Source organism: Heptranchias perlo, chromosome 26 (genome assembly GCF_035084215.1).
Source record: "Heptranchias perlo isolate sHepPer1 chromosome 26, sHepPer1.hap1, whole genome shotgun sequence".
Taxonomy (NCBI): Eukaryota; Metazoa; Chordata; class Chondrichthyes; order Hexanchiformes; family Hexanchidae; genus Heptranchias; species Heptranchias perlo.
The window spans coordinates 25,180,655-25,202,314 of record NC_090350.1 but is presented as its reverse complement, the minus strand read 5'-3'; the positions used below and the strand labels follow the sequence as shown (position 1 = coordinate 25,202,314).

Below are 21,660 nucleotides of genomic sequence, written 5' to 3'. Positions count from 1 at the left end.
ACCATCTAGTTTGGAGGAGCACACAGTAATGAACAACATCTGGGAAGACGAACCATTCAATTTTTCCCACAGGGACACCTTGTGGCTGGAAGAGCCAGTATACAATTTCAGTTGGCTATTTTTGAGGAGGAATTTAAGATTCTGTTCAATGCTTCTTATTGAGGTTAGCAACATATCTTTCTGAATAAAAGCACCATTTGTACGTTTGGAATTTGTTTAAACCATTTTAAAATTTGAAATTGCAGTTAATTTGTCTATTTGAAAATGAATGTTTGGGGGAGTTTGAAGACAGACAAAAAAAGTACACACAACTAAAACGTCTGATTATTTGTTCCTGATTTTTGTGGTCTGCAACCCTAATTTGTTGGTTCAGCGTTCAAGGGGAATGCTCCAGAAGTTGCAGTTTGTAGCTTAACATTGAGTCAGAGTGGAATGAGTTTTATTCTGCATCTGGCTGTGTTCTTCCTGACTTGGGGATGTTGGATTCTTAACGTGTAATAAGAAACAAGAAATTTTTATCTTGTAGTTTAATCAGCTTAGTCTCCCTACTCAACTTGAAACGTCCATATTCCCATTGTAGACATTGAAGCCCCAATTTTATCTCATGGCACGAGTGCGGCGTTGCGGGGGAGGGGGGGGGGGTGCGGGGAGAGGGGGCGCGGGCGGGGAGAGGGGGCGCGAGCAAACAAGCGTGCACAGCTTCGCCAGCATGAGACCTGAGCCATTTTAACCCCCGGGCCTCATCACCATATTCCAGGATAATCTTCCATCCAAACCCGGTGGGAATGACGAGGAAGCCGGTGGGTGGGATTTTGAGCGGCAGGAGGTCGCCACTGGGGACCCGAAGGAACGGTCCCCAGCACTAAGGTAAGTCATCAGCGGGAGGGGCGGAAGGCAATCACGGTTGGGTGAGGGGGGGAAGCCCGGGGCAGAGGAGGCCCAAAGCTTCCTTGTGGAGCTCAGAGGAACACACCTGCTTCTCCAGGCTCCACAAGGAAACCAGTAAAAGTGTTAAAAACACTTCCCTTGTTGGGTGTCTTCTGGCCCTATGTCCACCTGTCAACAACTTCCCCCGGATGTTCCGCACTGTGTGTGACTTGCGAGGCTGGGGGTTCTGGTCAACAAGACACAAGGAAGACATTCAAACTCTGGAGATAATTCAGAGAAGAAATGCAGGACTGATCTCTAGCATCAAAGAATTGAGATATGAGGAAGGACTAGACAAACTTGAGAGGTGCCTTTATGGAGGAGCACAAGAACCGTAGAAATTTACAACACAAGAAAGAGGCCATCATGCCTTTACCTGCTCTTTGCTAAGATTTTCTAGGTCTGGCTGCAGGCGTGTAAGTATTCTGTTATGGCCGGCTCGGAGAATCATAGTCTCTACGTGTAGGTGTCTTTGGACATGTCCAGGTATGATTGTGTGACCCACAAACAAGGGTTGCATGTAAGGGCAGGTTCTAAAGCAGCTGTTGGCATGCCTCCTCTGATTCTCCTCCCCCACAAGAATGGCCAGAGGAATAATGACAACTACTATAGAACGCATACAATTAAATATTGCTGGAGAAACAGGCACAGATAGCAGATCACATCTAGCTCTAAGAACTCTCAGCAAATTCATTTACTGAAAAATTGCAAAGTAGCTGAACAGGTAAATCGCTAAAGAAGAAAGCCCTTAAATGGAGGGAAACAAACAATGCAGCGACTGGCAGCAAGTCATTCCATTTAAGGTAAAGGACCCAATATACAGGCAAAGAGCTGCTGGAGTCCTATCCAGGCATTTCAAACATATTATGAGGACATCCCCTAAGTTAAGTAAAATCAGACCCTGAATGTGCCGGCTCAGCACCAAAGGTGCATAATGACTGCAATCTCCCTCCCCTGCACACTCGGTGCTAAGCATGCCTCAGTGCCCCATAATACATTTGGAATCCCCAAACAGCATCCCAGCAGTATTGGCGCCGAAGATCATATCATTGCCCCACATCCTCACTTATAATGCCAAAATACCAATATAGTAAAAAGATCCCTGGTAAAAATGGTTTTCCTGCTACTATATTATTCTAAATATAATGTGAAGTTTATAGTGTAAACTACAACCATAAAGTCAGTCTAGAAATCTCACCAGATCTGGTATTTCTATATATGGCAATACATGGTAATTTTTCTTTTGTTGTTTTTCCCAGATGCCAGACAGAAGGTAAGATATGTAGCCCAGCGAACTCATTCCATCCTTAGTATTCATACAGAAGCCTGTTGCAACATATTAGCCCAAAGTGACCATCAAACACAAACTTGAACATTTGAATCCTCATAAACACAAAACTATTTTGTGAAGAAATTGTGATTTCGGCATTCTAACAAGTTTAGAAGAGCCAACTGGCAAATCCAATCTAAACAAAAATAGGAAATAGTTACAAACATTGATTTTCTTTACAAAACTGGTTCACTTTGAAACCACTGCTGTCTCCAGCAGACATTCGACAGCAGACTGATTGTATTTTGTGTGCTGTGGATGAGTTTCAGCAAGTGCACGCTTTTCTGGAGGTAACTCGTGAGTTTGCTGGGCCTCAGCAACCTCTGGAAAAATGCACCAAAGAGTGATCCGATTAGATTCTTGATGCAGTCAGATCAATCTGTGGACGTTTGGAATTCGATTGATGGAGAAGGTAGCCGGCAATTAAATGGGAGTTTTTTTCAATGTTGCTCCTATCTCCAAAATGGATGAAGGGAGCAGGGAGGCTGAAGATACGAGGCAGGGGTAAAAATAATTTTTAAAAAAGGTTAGAATAGATCATATTAGTTATAAAAAGAGTAAAATAAAGCAAAATAAAAGAGTAGAGAATAGGAAAGCCAATAAAGATTGGAAGGGCAAGCACATGTAAAAATGTTTATTAGTTTAGAATTACTATTTCTATAATAAAGCAACACCTGAAGTGTACACCTGGGTGTCAGGTGAGGGCAGGATCTGGCATGGCTATGCGGCCCATGTTTGATTAACCTGCTGGCACTACCTGTTGGCACTCACATATGAAGTATGGACGCTTAGACATATCAAGAACGATCACCTGGGCAGAGTATCGGAAGGTGCCTAGTGTCCATGGCATTGTAATCCATGTCAATGTCTTCAGGAGAGGAGGGTCAGGGAGTTGAAAATGAATGAAAAATAAACAGGACAATTAAGGAAGGTTTAACTTGGGATCAGGATTTGTGTTTAAATGGATCAAGACCTCTGCTTAAGAAGTAAATGGAGGGTGGATTAGATCAGGATTAGTGTGGCAATGTCCAAGACACAGCCCATTTCCGCTTCACAACACCAACAATCAGAACAACTTTCTGTGGCAAGTTTAATGGGCAATTAATGTGCAAATATAGCAACTTCATGAAAATGACAGTGTGGTTAAGGGCGAGATGCCGTGTTCGCGAAGCTAATAATGTGCGGCGCAAACCGACGAGCAACTTGTGGCGATTTGCAATTCACAAGGTATCCTCTTCTGCGCCAAAAGTTGCTCGTCGATTTGAGCATTAACAATGACGCACTATTTTTTCAGCAAAATCTGGCCCCTTCACTTGCGATAGGGTTTACCACAGCTCCTGCTATCAGTTCTAAATAATAACTGGATCGTTATTTAAGCATAAACTCAAGTTAACATGTGCACAGTTCATAGCTACACACCAGTCTTCTCAGTGATCCCCTCTTGGGAAATATAGTGTAAATGAAGCAAGCTTTGACCTATATCTTTCACAGGCAGAATACATTAATTAGTACTGGTTTTCTGTGATCATGTTTTAACTGTAAGATCACATTCAGTGGATCAGATTGTTCCAAGGTAGATATGATCGTGCAGCAGTTATCTACCTCTGCCCCAAATTGGATCCTCTGCTGGATGATAAAAAATTACCATCTTGACACATTGGCCATGGATTTCCACAATATGGAAAGTGACCTAACCAGGAAAGTTTGCACAAGTCTGATTCCAATCAGAGCTGACTTAAACTAGTGACAGTCAGCTCCACTGATGTCAGAGTGTGTGAACACACTCCTTATGTGGTACTAAGTTATACAGACCAGGAAGACTCCAGGTTCAATTCCTGGTCTGTGCTGAGTTAGCTGATTTCAGCCAGAGCAGAAATGGAGCTACGACAATTGGCCTCAGCAAACCTGGGCCAGGAAGGAGTGAAAATCAGCCAGAGTCCCTGCTCTGAAAAACTATCTAGTGACTGCAGCTGGAAAGTACACGTGTGAATGTTGAGTCGGGCCTTGGCTCAGTGGTGATGTCCCCAAGGCCAAATAGCCTAACAAAACTCACACAGGAAGAAAGGCCATTTGAGTAAGGTACCAGAGTGTGACTACATCTGCAATAGCAATAGGTTGGTCTCTACTTAAACTGAAAGTGGAGTAAATAACTCTAACAGGAATCAGCTGTGAATTTAATTGATTACAAATTTAACTGTACTACAACAGTCCAAATGACACTAGAGTGAGCAGTTTGGCTAAGATTTTACTTAGGTGGAAGAATACAATGTGACAGAGTCATTGTACTTTCAGGTGAATCATGCAGACCACATGCCATCAACAGATTTGCAGAAATGGGCCATTGAAATAGCCTGGAGTGGGATAGTGGAGCTGGCGGAGCCCCTCCCAGTTTAATAATGAAATTCATGATGGCCATTTACTAATAAATGAATTGGCAACACAAGTACCTCCCAGTGAAAGGAAGCCCAGGCTTCAATGTGTCCTGGACACATTGCTGACACATCCTAATAGTGCAAGTTCCTGTTAAACAATTTGGTCTGATGAGCAAATCATAATTTATGGCAAACACATCATTCACTTAAAAGGCATCAGCTGTACTTCCTAGAAACCAGCTCCATATGGCACACAGACATTTCCTCCTTGGCATTCACTATCAATGCATTATTGTTTTAAATTGTGGAGTGCTCATATAAAACTTCCGTTATCTCCTTCGCTGGGCCAATGTAGATTTGAGAAACCTTTGTTTATTATTAAAGCTGCAGTGTTCCACAATTCTGACGTGCTATCTAGTCTGTAAAGCTCATGCTTTAATATATTACTAAATTCAACTTATTTTAAGTTAAACATTTTACTTTCAAGATTCCTAAAACAACAAACTGCAGCAGTAATGGCGAGATGTGGCTTTGCAGCAACTGTATGAAGTAGCAGTAGCAATCGTATAGAGGCTCATTGGAATTCTGGAGAGAACTGTGGTAATTCTGAAAAGATAAAGTGAGTCATTTGTCCTCTTTTTGACAACTTTATGAAAAAGTAGAAACACATAAACAGAGTTCCATCCCAGGTAGAAAGTGCTGTTCGATTATTTTGGTTGCGTTTAGTGCTGCTCTGAGGATTGTCTGAATAGCTAAAAAGAAAGCACAGCTTTTTCCTTGTTTAAGTCTTGCTAAAAGCCAATGTGAACAACTCATGCAAGAGGGATAGAAATGAGAAGTGAGTATTGAACCATAGTTCCGCCTTGGCTTTAGCAAGATTAACTAATGGAAAAATATCGAAATATCACCACTACTGTAGAGATACTGGAAGGATAAGTGAGAGATTACATAATAGAGGGAGAGACATAACAACAACAACATGCATTTATATAGCGCCTTAAATGTCTCAAGGTTGAGTAGAATGGGCCTATACTCTCTGGAGTTCAGAAGAATGAGAGATGATCTCATTGAAACATAAAAGATTCTGAGGGGGCTTGACAGGGTAGATGCTGAGAGGTTGTTTCCCCTGGCTGAAGAGTCTAGAACTAGAGGGCATAGTTGCAGGATAAGGGGTCGGCCATTTAAGACTGAGATGAGGAGGAATTTCTTCATTCAGAGGGTTGTGAATCTTTGGAATTTTCCACCCCAGAGGGCTGTGGATGCTGAGTCATTGAGTATATTCAAGGCTAAGAGAGATAGATTTTTGGACTCTGGGGGAATCAAGGTTGATGGGGAACGGGCAGGAAAGTGGAATTGAGGTTGAAGATTAGCCATGATCTGATTGAATGGCGGAGCAGGCTCGAGGGGCCATATGGCCTACTCCTGCTCCTATTTCTTATGTTCTTAAGGCACTTCACAGAAGCATAATCAGTCAAAAAAACAATGTAGAGCCATAGAATCAGGAGGACTGACCAAAAGCCTGGTCAAAGAGGTGCGCTTTAAAGAGGGCCTTAAGGGAGGAGAGGGAGGTGGAGCAGCAGAGAGCTTTAGGGAGGGAATTCTAGAGCATGGGACCTAGATGGCTAAAGGCACAGCCGCCAATGATGGGGCAAAGAGAGAAGGATGCAGAAAAGGTCAGAGTCAGAGGAACTCAGAGTTCAGGGGTATGGGGGGGGGGGGGGTTGGAAGAGTGACAGAGAAAGCAATTCAAATATGAGGATGAAAATTTTAAAATTTGAGGAATTGGGGACTGGGAGCCAGTGTAGGTAGGTCAGCAAGCACAGGGGTGATGGGTGAGCGGGACTTGATGTGGGATAGGATATGGCAGTGGAGATTTGGATAAGCTGAAGATTATGAAGGATGGAGGAATGGGAGGTTTGTCAGGAGAGCATTGAAATAGTTGAGTCTGGAGATGACAATGGCAATGTTATAGAGGTGGAAATGAGCAGTCTTTGTGATGACGAGGATATGATGAGGTCGAAAGCTCAGCTCTGGGTCAAATAGAACAATAAATCTGCTCAACAGCTCATCTCAAAGACTGACACCAAAAATGGCTTTGGATTTTTTTTGAATACTGGAATGTCCATGCTTGTGCTGTGTTGTTACTGTGCAGAGTGCCCTCTCCATTTCATCAAATTTAATGCCGATTCCCATAGCCTGTTTTTCAAAATGTGCATTGCTGAGTTTTCCTCCATTGCTTTGACTTACAATATTTGCCACCTCCAGTCCAGAAACCCTGAAACTCTTTCACGTTGTCATTTTAATTCCAATTGCATTCTTGAATAGGGACAGGAATGAACATTCTGACAAAGGGTTTATACCCGAATTGTTAACCGTTCTTTCAAGTGTAAAGAACTTCTGTGTATTTCTAACACTTTGTTTTGTAGTTTAGTCAAATCTAAGTCTCCTATTTCACCCTATACAAACTCCAACTCATCCAAAACTCCACTGTTCACACCCGATTCTGCACTAAATCCTGTTCACTCGTGCCCAGTTCTCATTGACCTCCACTGGCTCCCCTTCCCCAGTGCATTGATTTCAACATTTTCCTCATTTACAAATCCCTCCACGGCCTTGCTCCATCCCTACATTCCAGTCCATACCCTCCGCTCGTCTGAGTCTGGACCAGTATGTGTCCGTCCCTCCCTCTGCTGTAGCGTGGGGAAAGCCTTCGGTCATTGCACCCCGACAATCTGGAATTCTCTTCTAAATCTCTGCTTCGCTGTAGCTTTCCCCAGCTTTGAAAGCCTCCTCAAAGCCTATCTCTTAAATTGCACATTTGCCTACATCCACTATCTTGTTTCCAATTCCTGCTCAATTTTCAATCACCACTCTGGGAAGCGTCTTGGGACATTTCAATACATTAAGGCATTTAAGTGTAAGTTGTATTCCACTGCATTCTTACACATTAGTTCTTATCAGATCATTGGGATTGACAATGACATGTGGTACCTTTTAAAAAATCGCTGAAAGGAGAAATGCATGCTATACTTACTGTATTGATATTTAAATAAGGTTCTCAAGACATGAAACTCCAGTGGGAATTGGTGGCCATGGAGTAACCAATTGAATCACTCCATTTTAATTATGTATTAATACAATGCAGACAGCACTATATTATTTTCAGTACAGCAGAATTATGATAAATTAACAAATAAAGCCAAATGAACTCTTGAATCTTTCTGCAGGCTTTCTATGGTACATTACTGATTTTCAGTATTTATAGCTGAGCCCACTTAATTGGTCTGCAGCTCAATATAAGTTAAATGTTAAATATTAAAATTTTCTAAATTAATATGATAATCTTTCACAAAAGATTGTTGAAGGCTCATGTTGCCCTTTTAATTCATTGGAGAATTTGTGTTATTTTCTGAATAGTATTGTGGGATCTTTCATGCCCATCTGAGAGGGCAGACTGGGCCTTGGTTCATCCAAAAGATGGCACGTCCAACAACACAGTACTCCTTCAGTACGTCAACATTACATTGACCTTGCAAAAATTAGCTCCCTTATCCCAAAGAGGAGAACCAATAAACTCATGTTTTTGTCGGGACAAAGGAGCTAGTTTTAGCGATGCAAGAGCGTGGAATTGGCACACAGAGAAGTGCCAAAGGTAAAAGCACCTATAATGTGGTGTCACACTAGGCCCTATCCACCCCTCCACCACTGTGGCTACAGTCTGCTCCCGTGAAGTGCCCCTTAAACGCATCAAAGGGAATGCTACTCTATTAAAGCCCAACTAGTGTGTGATCACTGGCACAAAATTATGCAGGTGAGTGCCAGGTTCCCTGGCAGCTTACACGATGCCTACATCCTCAGACAATTGACTATTCCAGCTTTATTTATAGAAGGACAAGGATCAAAGGACTGGCTGCTAGCTGACCTTGACGACCCACTGTTACCGTGGTTAATGACATCCCCGAGGACTCCATCTAATGAAGCAGAATGATATAATGAAGCTCAGTAGAGTGACCATTGAAAACACCATTGGAATTCTGAAGCAGAAGTGTTAATGCCTACATCATTAACACTTCTGCCTTACAATGTAATCCGAAGAAGATATCTAGAATCATAGTCGCATAGTGTGTGTGCCTAGCTATTGACAGGGGCATCCACCTGGGGAAGCAAGAAGTGGAGCAGCCAGGAGGAACAGTCGGATTTGCCAGATGAAGAAGGCAAGGCTCCTGAAAAACTGCAGGGCAGTCAGGCTCTGATTGGCTGAACCATCTGGAGAAATCTCATCCTGGAACTTTTCTCTTAAATATGTCATCCAGTATAACAGCTAGATTCCATCCCTTCCTCTGCAATAAAAACATCCCTGCAAAACCTACACAGAATCCATTCACAGTGCCAGCAACCGCTATTCCACCTCTAACAGAAACCTCAACAGCCAGTGACTTCAAAAGGACTTAGCACACAACATAATCTGCAGCCAACACAATTATTTTACAGATGTCCAAATTGTGACTCAACTGTCAACTTAATTCTTTCCATCACAGTGCTTCCCCTTTCTAACAGTGGGTGTCTTTTGTGCATGGATAACTAGTCTGGTGCTTTGTCTAAGTGTTCCCTAAGGCAGGAACAGGGCAGAAGGATGGCAGCTGTGTAACAGTCTCAGGATCCAGGTCCTGAGGTGGCTCTCAGTCTCCACCAGCCACACCACCAGATGGACCGGCTTCAAGCGGCTGCTCATTCACTGCTGCGGTACAGCCTGGCCTTTGCCGCTTTCAGGCTCCTGTGCAGTTAAAGGGGTAATCTGATAATTGTGGCTGAAGCCTATAGAGAGAAAGCACTGTTCCAACCTGCACCTTCTCCTGGCATTTGTAACATTGTGCCGACCGTTCTGAAGGTTGACAAACCCCATGACAGGAACTGCACTGAGCAGCCTCTTCTGTGAGCCTGTATTGCTGCAACGTGAGCATTTATGAGAACACCCAAAACCGGAACAAGGCTTCAGCCATAAAGGGCTGTGCAGCAGATGGCGTTGGAACTGTTACCCACTCCAAGGATGCCTGTATATTTTGTATTCTGTGCATCAGGACTCCCACACAAGCGGGTCATGGACTCCTCCACACTTGTCATCGTGTTGTGGAAGCTTGCTGGCCACATCACCCAATAACTGCAACAGACTATCACGCTTTGAAAGCATTCTTCTTGTGAAAGCAGGGCCGGAGATCTGAGTCCACTGCCTGGGCAGTTGCTGGAAGGGCTTTCTCTTCTCCCTCCTTCTGCTCCCCTGTGCTCAATGATTCTACCTCAGTTCTCCCCTCATTCTCACTCTCTATATCCCCCAGATTAATTTAATTGGGCTCCTAGATGCCAAATTTTGGAATTGTGACAGAGTGCCAGGTTAGCTGCTTCTTGCAGGTTCTATAGAAAGTCTGGCATCTGCTTGTTATGCCAGTCCTATAATGGGCAAAATGAGAGATTTTATTAGAGCAAATGCAGAATGAACTTAAGATATACTCATCTGCCTATATCATCACTTCCATCTTTTAGGGAATACCATCAGAGTTGACATAGTCTGAGACAATTGGGATTGGGAGGGAGGGGAGGCAAGAAAAAAACAAACCTTCCCTCAAGTTCCGTCCTTGCAGTTCTACAGTTCGTTCCTCAATGGAGTTATTTCCTGGATTGTAGCAGGTCTTTCTCTGTAACAGTCGCCTTCCTTCTGGTAAAGCCACCTTCTCTTCAGAGACGTACGAGACTTTCATTACTAACTGCAGTGTCAGGGCACCTCACAATACTGGCTGAATCATCTCCCTACACTGCTCTTTCATTGTTCTTTCCTGCATTAGGTCCTTCCAAGTACTTGTGTGGAGTGTTTGTAGATTGTGACCAAGGAGATATTCCTAAGTGGGAAAGAGACTCTGCAAGCTTATATTACATAGTTTGAATAAGGACAGAACCTTGTGTGTTAACATACACTAGATTGTTGCCATGGGGCTCACAAACAGCTTTATAAGTGTAAAGGTTCACACTTACTTTTCCCCCCTCCTGGCAGGGTTGTTAAATGTCTTTATGCATTGCATCGATGTGGTACTACTGTATGGCCTCAGTCACCTCTTGCCATGATCTGCATGCCACAGCCTTCAGTATCTTTCTTTTATGGCAGGCAAACAGCATCTCTCTTTTGTTCCAATTCCTGCAGCAGTTGCTCAATTGCCTTATTATCAAAGCAAGGTGCTCTTATGCTGCCTGAAGCAGTGATGGATTAAACACTGTATTTTTAATGTAGCTACAACATTTTTCTCCTTTGGCAATTTCATTTTTAAAATAATCTGCAGGCAGAAATAACTTTACAGAAGCATTGCAAGATAATTGGCTATAAGTTGCAAGCTTTCAAAATGTTAAATTTTGCTTAGGTTACAGTATTTCTTCCACAGGTAATCCCAAACACCCAAGTTGCACCAGTCACTTTCAGCACCCACATGCCTTTTAAGGCCGGCGGCTGTGTCTTCGTGACAGCGCCCAATCAAGTGCCTCAATTTCCCCACAAGAAATTGGGGCACTAAACTTTGACCTCATGTGCTGTCCACTAATTTGCTGCCCATGTGCTGTGCCCCCCAGCATGGACATTGGCCTCATTATGCCCAGCTTTGAGCAGTGTACGATATCATTTTTAGTGTCAGTTCCAATGATTTCTAATAATTCCTAAAATTGTTAGATTCTGTGCCAAGGTCTATAAATTGTGGATTGGCCTTTCATATAATGATGACTGTGTTTGATGTGAATTCTGTCGAAGTCCAAGAGAGATGTTTTAATGCATTAACTTAAAGACTGTAAAAGATCTTAAAATCTAAAGTGCAGTAATATCTGGCAAGCAGTCAAAGTCATCCCACTTACCTCTTCACGCCAGTAGTCTCTTGAGGAAAAGTCATTGAAACATTGAGGAGAATGAGCCACAAAGCATCAATCAGAATCTTCTTTGAATTCTACTACAAAGACCTCCTTGAGAATGCATCAGCAAAAAAAATCTTTAAAGGGAAGCCTTTTCTCTTGATTATAGATTCATGTTTCTTCACTGACCAGCCATGTAGTTGCATTTCAAGACAGAGACTCAAACAATGTAAAACTTTTACCTCAGAAATTAATGTAAATCCCACCTATAATCACTCCTGACTTGTGCCTTATAGGTGGTGGAGAGGTTTTGGAGGGTCAGGAGATGAGCCACTCGCTGCAAAATACAAAGCCTCTGACCTGCTCTATTGGTCACAGCAGTTATGTGGTTGGTCGTGTTGAATTTCTGGTCAATGGCTGCCCAGGATATTGATGGTGGGGGACTCATCATTGGTAATGCCATTGAACGTCAAGGGAAGGTGGTTAAATTCTCTCTTATTGAAGATAGTCATTGCTTGGCACTTGTGTGGCACAAATATTACTTGCCATTTATCAGCCCAAGCCTGGGTGTTGTCCAGGTTCTGCTGCATGCGGGCACAGACTGCTTCATTATCTGAGGAATTGCAAATGGAGCTGAACACTGTGCAATCATCAGCGAACAGCTCCACTTCTGACCTATTAAAAGGTAATATCTTGGACTACTAATCCAGGAATGAATACCAACAGGTATCCACATTAAAATCTCCCCCACGCCCTTTCCAAATTTCATCCCCTCGGAGCCTTAAATAGAAGAAGGGATTCCTATGTAAACAAGCTTTCATATCCGTTTGACTCTTTTATTTGCACCCACACACAAACATCCAGGAAATGCTGAGACAGGATCTTAAATATTATAGGTTTTTTAAAAAGTGGAAAAAAATAAAGTTACAATCAATAGAAAAAAATTAAAGACATATATGTGAGAGGAAAGAAAGATACCCTCTTGATCACAGTATAAAGGCACAATACATTAGTATCAGTTGGTCAAAATAAAAAGATTAATGGATTCTATTGAGATCATGCATGAAAAATAGAGTTCTACATAGTAGAAGAGACTAGATGGCTGTAATTGGAATTCTATATAATAATCAATTGTGTATTTATCTGGAGTTGACAACTATTACTAATTACTGAATATTAAACTATTTGAAGACAGAGCACTATTTTCATATTTCAAATATTTTCTGTTCTATATGTTCATGAAGGTTTTGATAGAGTAAATAAGGAGAAACTGTTTCCACTGGCAGAAGGGTCGGCAACCAGAGGTTACAGAGTCAAGGTAATTGAAAAAAGAACCATAGGTGAGAAAGAGGAGAAATTTCTTTACGCAGCGCGTTATTATGATCTGGAATGTACTGTCTGAAAGGGTAGTGGAAGCAGATTCAATAGTAACTTTCAAAAGGGAATTGGAGAAATATTTGAATGGGAGAAAATTGCAGAGTTATAGGGAAAGAGCAGGGGAGTCGGGTTAATTGGATAGTTCTTTCAAAGAGCTGGCACAGGCATGATGGGCCGAATGGTCATCTTCTGTGCTGTAAGATTCGATAATTCTATGATATTTCCAAAACATGATTAACTGATGTGCTCTCAAAGGGTTAAGGGACTTTTTGTAGTTCTGTACTTGACTCTTATTGTATTTTATGCTGTGGTATGCTTCATTACAAATGGACATATCCTTTACAGATGTTGAATGAGAGACAGCTTGGCATTCTTTGAAAAAGGCAGAGGAAATTGTGTGCTTAAAGGGTTTAAAGTAAATTGTTCCTCTCCCAACATCTTTCTACATTGTTATAGCTTTTTTCCTTTCAAGATCTTTGTTCAGGCATTGTCTTTCCTTAGGGTAGCTTTCCTATTGCGATCTATTGAAGAGATAGGGAATAAGATGACAGTTCAGCATATGGACTACATCAAAATGGAGAGGACAGGGTTTTAAGCAATCAGGGAACAATTTGATTTCCAGTCAGGTTTCACAATGACACACGGCAGGGGATTTGCAGCGAATACTTTTAAATGTTCAAACCATCACAATTGGCTGGATAATTTCCATAGAGCTCTCATACGATGCATTAGTCAACAACAGAGCTCCCCTCCACCTCCCTCTCCTCCTTTAGGACCCTCCTAAAAACCCATCTCTTTAACCAAGTTTTTGGTCCCCCCTCCTGGTATCTCCTTCTTTGGCTCGGTGTCCATTTTTATCTGATTATTTCTCTGAGAAAAACATCCCAAAGTGCTTCTATGTTAAAGGTACTATATAAAGGAAAGTTATTGTTTATAGCCAATTGTACTCCAGAGGAGATATCTCATGCACTGCACTATCGCACCAATAGATCTCCAGGTTTGCTGGTAACTAACTTGATTCTCTCTGTTAATTGTATTCTCTTTGTTTTCTGCTAGGACACTAGACGGAGCAAAACCCAAATTACTCCATTAAATCACACCTTCGATTAAACAGTCGTGGAGTGGTAATGACAACCACAAAAATCAAGCGCCTCACATTATCACGTATAAGTATTAACTTGTGCCCATGCAACTTCCTTCATGGAGAGGGTAGATTAGAAGTCACAAAGGACAAATTTTGAAAAACCTGACTTGTTAAAATAATAAATTGTACAGCTATAAAGGAATAGTTGCCATCTGTCCAAAAACTTGAGTGCTCATCATACAGTTTCATGTAAATAAACACATTGCAGTGGCAATCAGTCCTGTATTCTATATATCTGGTATGTAACATTTGTTCAACGACTTGATGCAGCTAACCTGAAAGGTATAATCCCCAGGTAATCGGGTCAGCAAAGTGATGACACTGTAAAACTGATTTTTATATGCAGAGGTACGTATCTGCAGTGACATCTGAAAAACTGTTGTGTCAGGCAACTGGTGCAACAAGAGGTATATATCTATAGACAATCAGCATGATTTTTTAAAATGACAAAATAGCATAATTTGAGCACTAACGTGCTTGAATTAAGAAAATGCAGCCTTCATCTTTTATTACACGGCCACCCAATCACCTAGGTATGATACTCAAGTAGTTGCTTCAAAATGCTATGGTGTATGGTATCATATCTAAGTTGTGGACAACCACGTTAAATGTTAGGACCTTTCAGACTGAAAATAGTTGAAGTGCTGTACCAAAATACAAATCAAAACCAATATTTATCGTTATTCACAAACAGTAAATGTGGTTCAATACTTCATCTACCTTGAAAGAATTCTCTGACAGTGGTATAATAGACCAGGAAATCTTCAATCACATTAAGAAAACTAGTACCACCTTACACTACCTCAGGAAATGAGAATGTTGCCAGCATGGTGTCGAGCTGAAACTGAAAATCTACCAAGCAATCATCGACTCATCTCTTCTCCATAATTGCAAAATGTATGCCAAAGACATTTCAGAGAATTAAAGAAGTCCTATGTGTAGTCAATGTTTTGAGAGTTTTATGCTAGATATTCTCCTTGGGTTCAACGTCATTGCCTATAATCATAAGTGGATCTCATGTCCCTTGGACGCCAGAATGTGCCTTTTTGTTCCCAATATCTAGGTAAATGTAGCGAGACACAGAGGTTGAACAGAGAATCCTTGTCACTGCTATTCAACTTGTTGAAATATATCATGTTGCCACATGATCTCCTCAACTTCACATGGCAGAAGAATATACATTCTATCAGACCGTAGTTCAGGCTATAAACCAACAGATTTATTGAACTCTTCTGAGCTAACGCTCAACAAATATGTCTGTAGGTGCACAGTAGCTAATTTTAATGTCGGAATGCTCTACCACAGATCCCTCTGATTAGCTGTGCTCCCCTGGCTGACTTCTTACTGCAATTCAGCTAAAATATAGCTCCAAATTTATTTGAAGTTACCCCAAAACGAAGGGAATTGAAAAACAGGTATTTTTCATAACTACATTTTGGTGGCTAAACACTCACGGGATTCAAAATAGCATTTGCTCACACGAATATAGCTGTCAAACAAATATGTGCTACAAACAGCCTCAAAGGATACTTGCAATTGAACTGAATGAAGTGCCTCCTTTCTGAAAAACTCACTGATCCGTTTCAACCCCTTTGATCGACCTGTGATTGCAGGAAATTAACACGTGTCCAGACAGCAAGAAGATACATTGCTCAACAGATGACACTAATTGCTTTGCACTGAACAGATATTAGAACATCAATCATCACTTTGTTCCACAAAAACAACCTTCAGATGCATGATGATGACTATGGAAAATGGGGACTGAGGTGTGTATTCCCTGCCTTTGGCAGAACTAGCTGGCAGTAACCGATTTTAACGTTGTGTGTGCCATAATCCGGCAAGAAATAATTTAATAAATGATCCAATATAGGCAAAAAGGCTTCATATTGTGCATTAAATGGCAAGATAAAATGCCCAAGATTGAAATCCTATCTTGACTGTAGTAGCAGCCATGCTTAATAAGGCTCAACTATGATAGGTCGATCACACTCAGACAACAGGCTCCCTAAGGCTAGATGACTTTTTTTCCCACTGAAAGAAGTGGTGTCATAGAAACATAAGAACAGGAGTAGGCCATTCAGCACCCTGAGCCTATTCCACCATTCAATTAGATCATGGTTAATCTGTATCTTAATTCCATCCACCTGTCTTGGTTCCGTAACCCTTAATACCCTTGCCAAACAAAAATCTATCAATCTCAGTTTTGAAATTTTCAATTGACTTAGCCTCAACAGCTTTTTGGGGGACAGTTCCAGATTTCCATGACCCTATGTGTGAAGAAGTACTTTCTGACATCACCCTTGAATGACCTAGCTCTAATTTTAAGGTTATGCCCCCATTATTCTGGACTGTCCCACCAGAGGAAATACTTTCTCACTATCTACCCTATCAAATCTGTTAATGATCTTATAATTCAAGCATTGAAAGTACTGTCTGAAGCAAAACCTTAGCACATGTATCATCACCACTGACTCCTGAAGAATTACCACAACAAACACAACAGGCATATCACTATATTTTCCCCATAAGTGCGGTGTAGCATTTTCCTATTGAGGTCTCTTAATAGGAGAGAGTGAGAAGTCACAAGAGATGACTGCCCCACCCTCTTCCATGAAGGCACTTTGGCGGTTGTGGGCAAAAGATGTTCTTCTCACTCCTAGGGTTGCCAACTCTGGTTGGACGTTTTCCTGGAGTTTTCATCGCATGACCTCCCACCTCCAACCGTCTTGCCCAAATAGCCTTTTTTCCATCTCCAATATTTTTATAATAAACAAAAATGTTCAAAGAAAATTTTAAAAAACAATTTTGTTAATGCCTCTATGATTTTTCTCCCAGGTTGCTCGCAACGCTTCTCAGGAGATTAATCTTTAATTCCTGGAGGCTCCAGTACAGGGTTGGCAACCCTACTCACCCCAATTTGTCAATCCAGACTGTCAGAAGATTATTACAGAATCATAGCACCTGCATGAGAAATGAATTTGTTGTAAATCCAAAGGCCATCATTTTCTGGATTGAAGTCTCAATTATTATCCCTGTAAAAATTGAACACAAAAAAAAGGAAATAAACATTTTTCTTCATTGTTTCTGAGCATTCTTTCTGGGTATTTTAATTAATTTTGCTTAAAGCTTGATGCTTTTGACATCAAGGGACTAACTTGGAAGCGTCTCTGAGGTAGTTGATGCAAAGAAGCTGCATTAACATTAGGTACAGTAATTAACAATATCTTGACTATTAGCTAACACAGCTTCCTCACACAATCAATAAATCCCCTGACACATTACCGACATTGTTAATCATAATTTTGTTTTTCTAAAAAGGAATCCTGATAGTGTGACTTCATCTGTAAATATTTAATTCTTTTAGTTATCACAGTAACATCTCTACATCAACCAGACACATGTGACATTTCACCACAAAAAAAGTTTACACTGCATTTTTACATAACATTTATTTGCTGTGGAAGTCAGAAATGTGATTGTATCTACTACATGAACTCGAAGGTTATAGATTCAAGCCCTCACTAAGACCTGAGCACATAATCTAGGCTGACATTCCATTGCAGTGCTGCATCATCAAATATGCAGTCTTTCAGATGAGATGTTAAACTGAGCCTTCTGTCCATTCAGATGGATATAAAAAATTCCGTGTCACTTTTTCCAAAGAAGAGCACGAAGTTCTCCCAGTGTCCTGGCCAACATTCATCCCTCAACCAACATCAAAACTGTTTAACTGGTTGTGCTTCTTGTTGATGATTGAGGGACCTTACTGTGTGGAAACTACCTGCTGCAATTTTCCTATATAACAGTGACTACACGTCAAAAGTGATCCACTGGCTGTGAAGTGCTTTGGGACCATTGTGAAAGACACTAAGTAAATGCAAATGCTTTAGTTCTTCAACCACGCATGGTAGTACTTTTCCTACTTATTCCACCATTCAATTAGATCATGGTTGATCTGTATCTTAATTCCATCCACCTGTCTTGGTTCCGTAACCCTTAATACCCTTGCCAAACAAAAATCTATCAATCTCAGTTTTGAAATTTTCAATTGACTTAGCCTCAACAGCTTTTTGGGGGACAGTTCCAGATTTCCACTACCCTTTGTGTGAAGAAATGCTTTCTGACATCACCTCTGAACAGCCTAACATTAATTTTAAGGTTATGCCCCCTTGTTCTGGGCTCCCCCACCAGAGGAAATAGGTTTTTTTCTCTCTACCCTATCAACACCTTTGATCATCTTAAACACCTCAGTTAGTTCACCCCTTAATCTTCTATAGACAAGGGAATACAAGCCTAGTCTATGCAACCTGTCCTCATAATTTAACACTTTTAGAATTCTGGTGAATCTGCGCTGCACATCCTCCAAGGCCAATATATCTTCCTGAGGTGTGGTGCCCAGAACTGAATGCAGTACTCCAGATGGGGTCTAATCAGAGCTTTGTACAGCTGTAACATAACTTCCATTGCTTTGTATTCCAGCCCTCTTGAGATAAAGGCAAAACATTCCATTAGCTTTTTCAATTATTTTTTGTACCTGTCCACTAGCTTTTAGTGATTTCTGTACTTGGACCCCTAAATCTCTCTGCTCATCCACTGTTCCTAGCTTCTCACCATTTAGAAAATACTCTGATCTATCTTTCTTAGGTCCAAAGTGGATGACCTCATACCATCCTACACTGAACTCTGTCTGCCACAGTTTTGCCCATCCACTCAATCTGTCAATATCCCTTTGCAACTTTCGGATTCCATCTACACTATTGAATGAGCCATGTAACTTAGTGTTGTCAGCAAACTTAGATGTATGGCTCTCAATTCTTTCATCCAAGTCACTTATACATATAGTGAAAAGCTGAGGCCCCAGTGCAGATCCTTGGGGGACACCACTAATCACATTCTGTCAATTTGAGTACATACCCATTATCCCTACTCTCGATCTCCTACCTCCCAACCAATTCCATATCCAAGCCAATAGGTTGCCTCCATTTCCATGCAATTTTGTTAACAGTCTCTTATGTGGAACCTTGTCGAATGCCTTCTGGTAGTCCATATAAATAACATCCATAGACACTCCCTTATCTTCCAAATTAGTTACCTCCTTAAAAAATTCAACAACTTGCATTTATATAGCGTCTTTAACGTAGTAAAACATCCCATGGCACTTCACAGAAACTTTATCAAACAAAATTTGACACCGATCCTCATTAGGAGATATTAGGACAGATGGCCAAACAGGTATCTTTTAAGTAACATCTTAAAGGAGAGAGAGGCACCAGATTGGTTCAACTGATATCAGTTAATCTCACCCAGTATTTTAAAATCTCAGAACAATGTTTGCATTATCGTGAACTTGGTACAGTGCATGCTTCTTATAACTGACCTAATCCATGTGACCCAATTTGTATAGTTTAACCAATGTTCATTCTAACCAGAGGCGTGCCAAGTAACTATTCTGAATCTTTAATGATCCCTTTAAATGCACTCATGTAGATGCTCAGTTTGTTTGATCAGTCAGCTGAATAAATTTTCATGTAGAATATTTAGCCATTAATTGTGTGCAAGCAGATTACTAACTACAGACTTGAATTAAGAGTTCAAATTCTGGAAGTAGTAATGTGAACCATTTCATTAGCACCATAGAGAGCAAAATGATAGACACAAATCATGGTTAATTTACTTACATTTCCTGCAACTATGCATTTAGATTGAGGTTAAGAGGAGATTTAACAGAGAAAGATTATTTCTTCGGCTGGAGAGTCAGTGATGAGGACTCATCAATTAAAATCGTCACTAAGATAATGAGGAGGGGGTTTGGAAAACTGTCGTTATGCAAGTGTTGCTAGAGCATGGAATGCTTTGCCACATGAAGTAGTTTAGGCAAAGACCATTGCATCTTTTGAAGGAAAAACAAACATTTGAAGCAGAGGAAGATATAGGACAACGGAGAGAACAGTGGGATTAGCTTTAAATTGCTCTCACAAAGAAGTCAGCACCGACACAAAGGGCCAAATGACCTTTCTGTGCGAGAAACTTCTATGGTTATAAATGTCTGGAAAAATTAACATTTCTGTTCACTATAACCAACAAAATATGCATTCATTTTAATATATTTAATTTGGGAAAATGTTTTTACCCAATTGCCTCGACAAACCACGTTCACAATGAGTGGAGTAGATTGTTGTTCCTCATGCTATTAAAGATCAGTGAGAATTATCTCTGTTGCACTTACCTGGCTAGCCTGGGTGAGGCATGTTAAATATCACCTCACCTGTGCTGGTCAGGTTATACTCCTCACACACAGAGGTACTCTCATGTCTATCAAAACTTGGATTGTCAGTGCAGAAATGCAGATACATTCCTGTTACACCATGCATAAGTGTCCACACGAGTTATGGTGCTCTAAGTTTTGGAGGAAATGAACACACCCAATGTAGGTAGTTAGTATAACCCAATCACACAAATATAGTTACTGGCATGGGGTGACTTTGCCCATGATGGAAGACTTTCAGCATGTGTTATGATATTACAGTGTCATGACAAGCAATGTATTTTGTGCAATTAGGCTAGTCTCCATTTCAGTCACTATCTCTAATTCATCTCTTCTCCACATGGTCCATTTCTCCTCTGTGAAGAGCCTTATAGGCACAATATAATGTAATAAAAGCATCACTGACATTGCGCTACGTCCTGCATAGCAACCTAACTTGGGTCTTGGGGGAAGTGAAACAGCCAGGTTGGATTTAATGTGGTTGCTCTGTAATAGTTTTGAGAAAGTAACAAGAGAAGTAAATTCGGCAAAGAAATCAAGTATGACGAGAGCAAAGGCTGATGGCTGACCCACGACAGAAAGTGAAAATGTCACAATCTTATCTAGTGCTGTACTGCCCTCTAATGGAGAAGTAGACAAATGTAAGTGGTTTTAGAACTTTTGCAGTAGTGAATGAGAAGGTGGGTGTTTATGCTTTAGATTATTGAACAGTTTAGTTTAAGCTCATTGTTATAAAGAAGGTGGCTAAATGGATCATGCCAGGCGACAGTGATGCCAACCATAATTTAGTAATGCAGTTTGTTATGTGGTCCATGGTGCCTAATAAAGTGGCTTCAGTAAAGCAACAAGTTAGTGCTTGGAATAAAAACAGAAAATCCAGCATTTCCTGTTTTTATTTCAGATTTCCAGCATTCGCAGTATTTTGCTTTTTAAGTTAGTACTTGGATTCAATACAATACAGAATGGAAATATTACGGTTATTGCCACTCTTGAGTTTCTGATCTTAGCTAGGGCTATTGGGAGGGGTACACAGCAGAGCCCAGTTCTTTCCCCTGAGGGAGGGAGAGAAAACTGGAGAACGTATGTCAAGCAGCATCACTCTCACAAACTTAGTAACTAGTACGTACTATTGAGCTGGGAACAGGTCTGTGGTAACTTTCTTCTTGGTTTAAAAGTGGTTCACAGTTTTGTGTGTATGTCTGCAGGGAAGAGGTGAAGTAACTTCTACAATCGTCAATACAATATGATTGATTGAATTAATAAATATTATGGGGAAAAGAATGGTTAAGTGTTCCCTATATACAAGCTCCTTTTTTATGTCACTAATACAAGCTATTCTCAACCCTACTTTTGAAACAGTAAA

The 21,660-nt window shown here is 40.9% G+C and overlaps 1 long non-coding RNA gene across 1 annotated transcript; it reads left to right on the top strand.

Annotated features, from left to right (window-relative positions):
* Positions 1 to 723: 723 nt before the first annotated feature.
* LOC137342826 (uncharacterized) lies at positions 724 to 14,291 on the top strand. The gene is made up of 3 exons (XR_010967353.1): positions 724 to 867; positions 5,117 to 5,248; positions 13,942 to 14,291. It is a non-coding gene; the product is annotated as an uncharacterized lncRNA (long non-coding RNA).
* Positions 14,292 to 21,660: the final 7,369 nt, after the last annotated feature.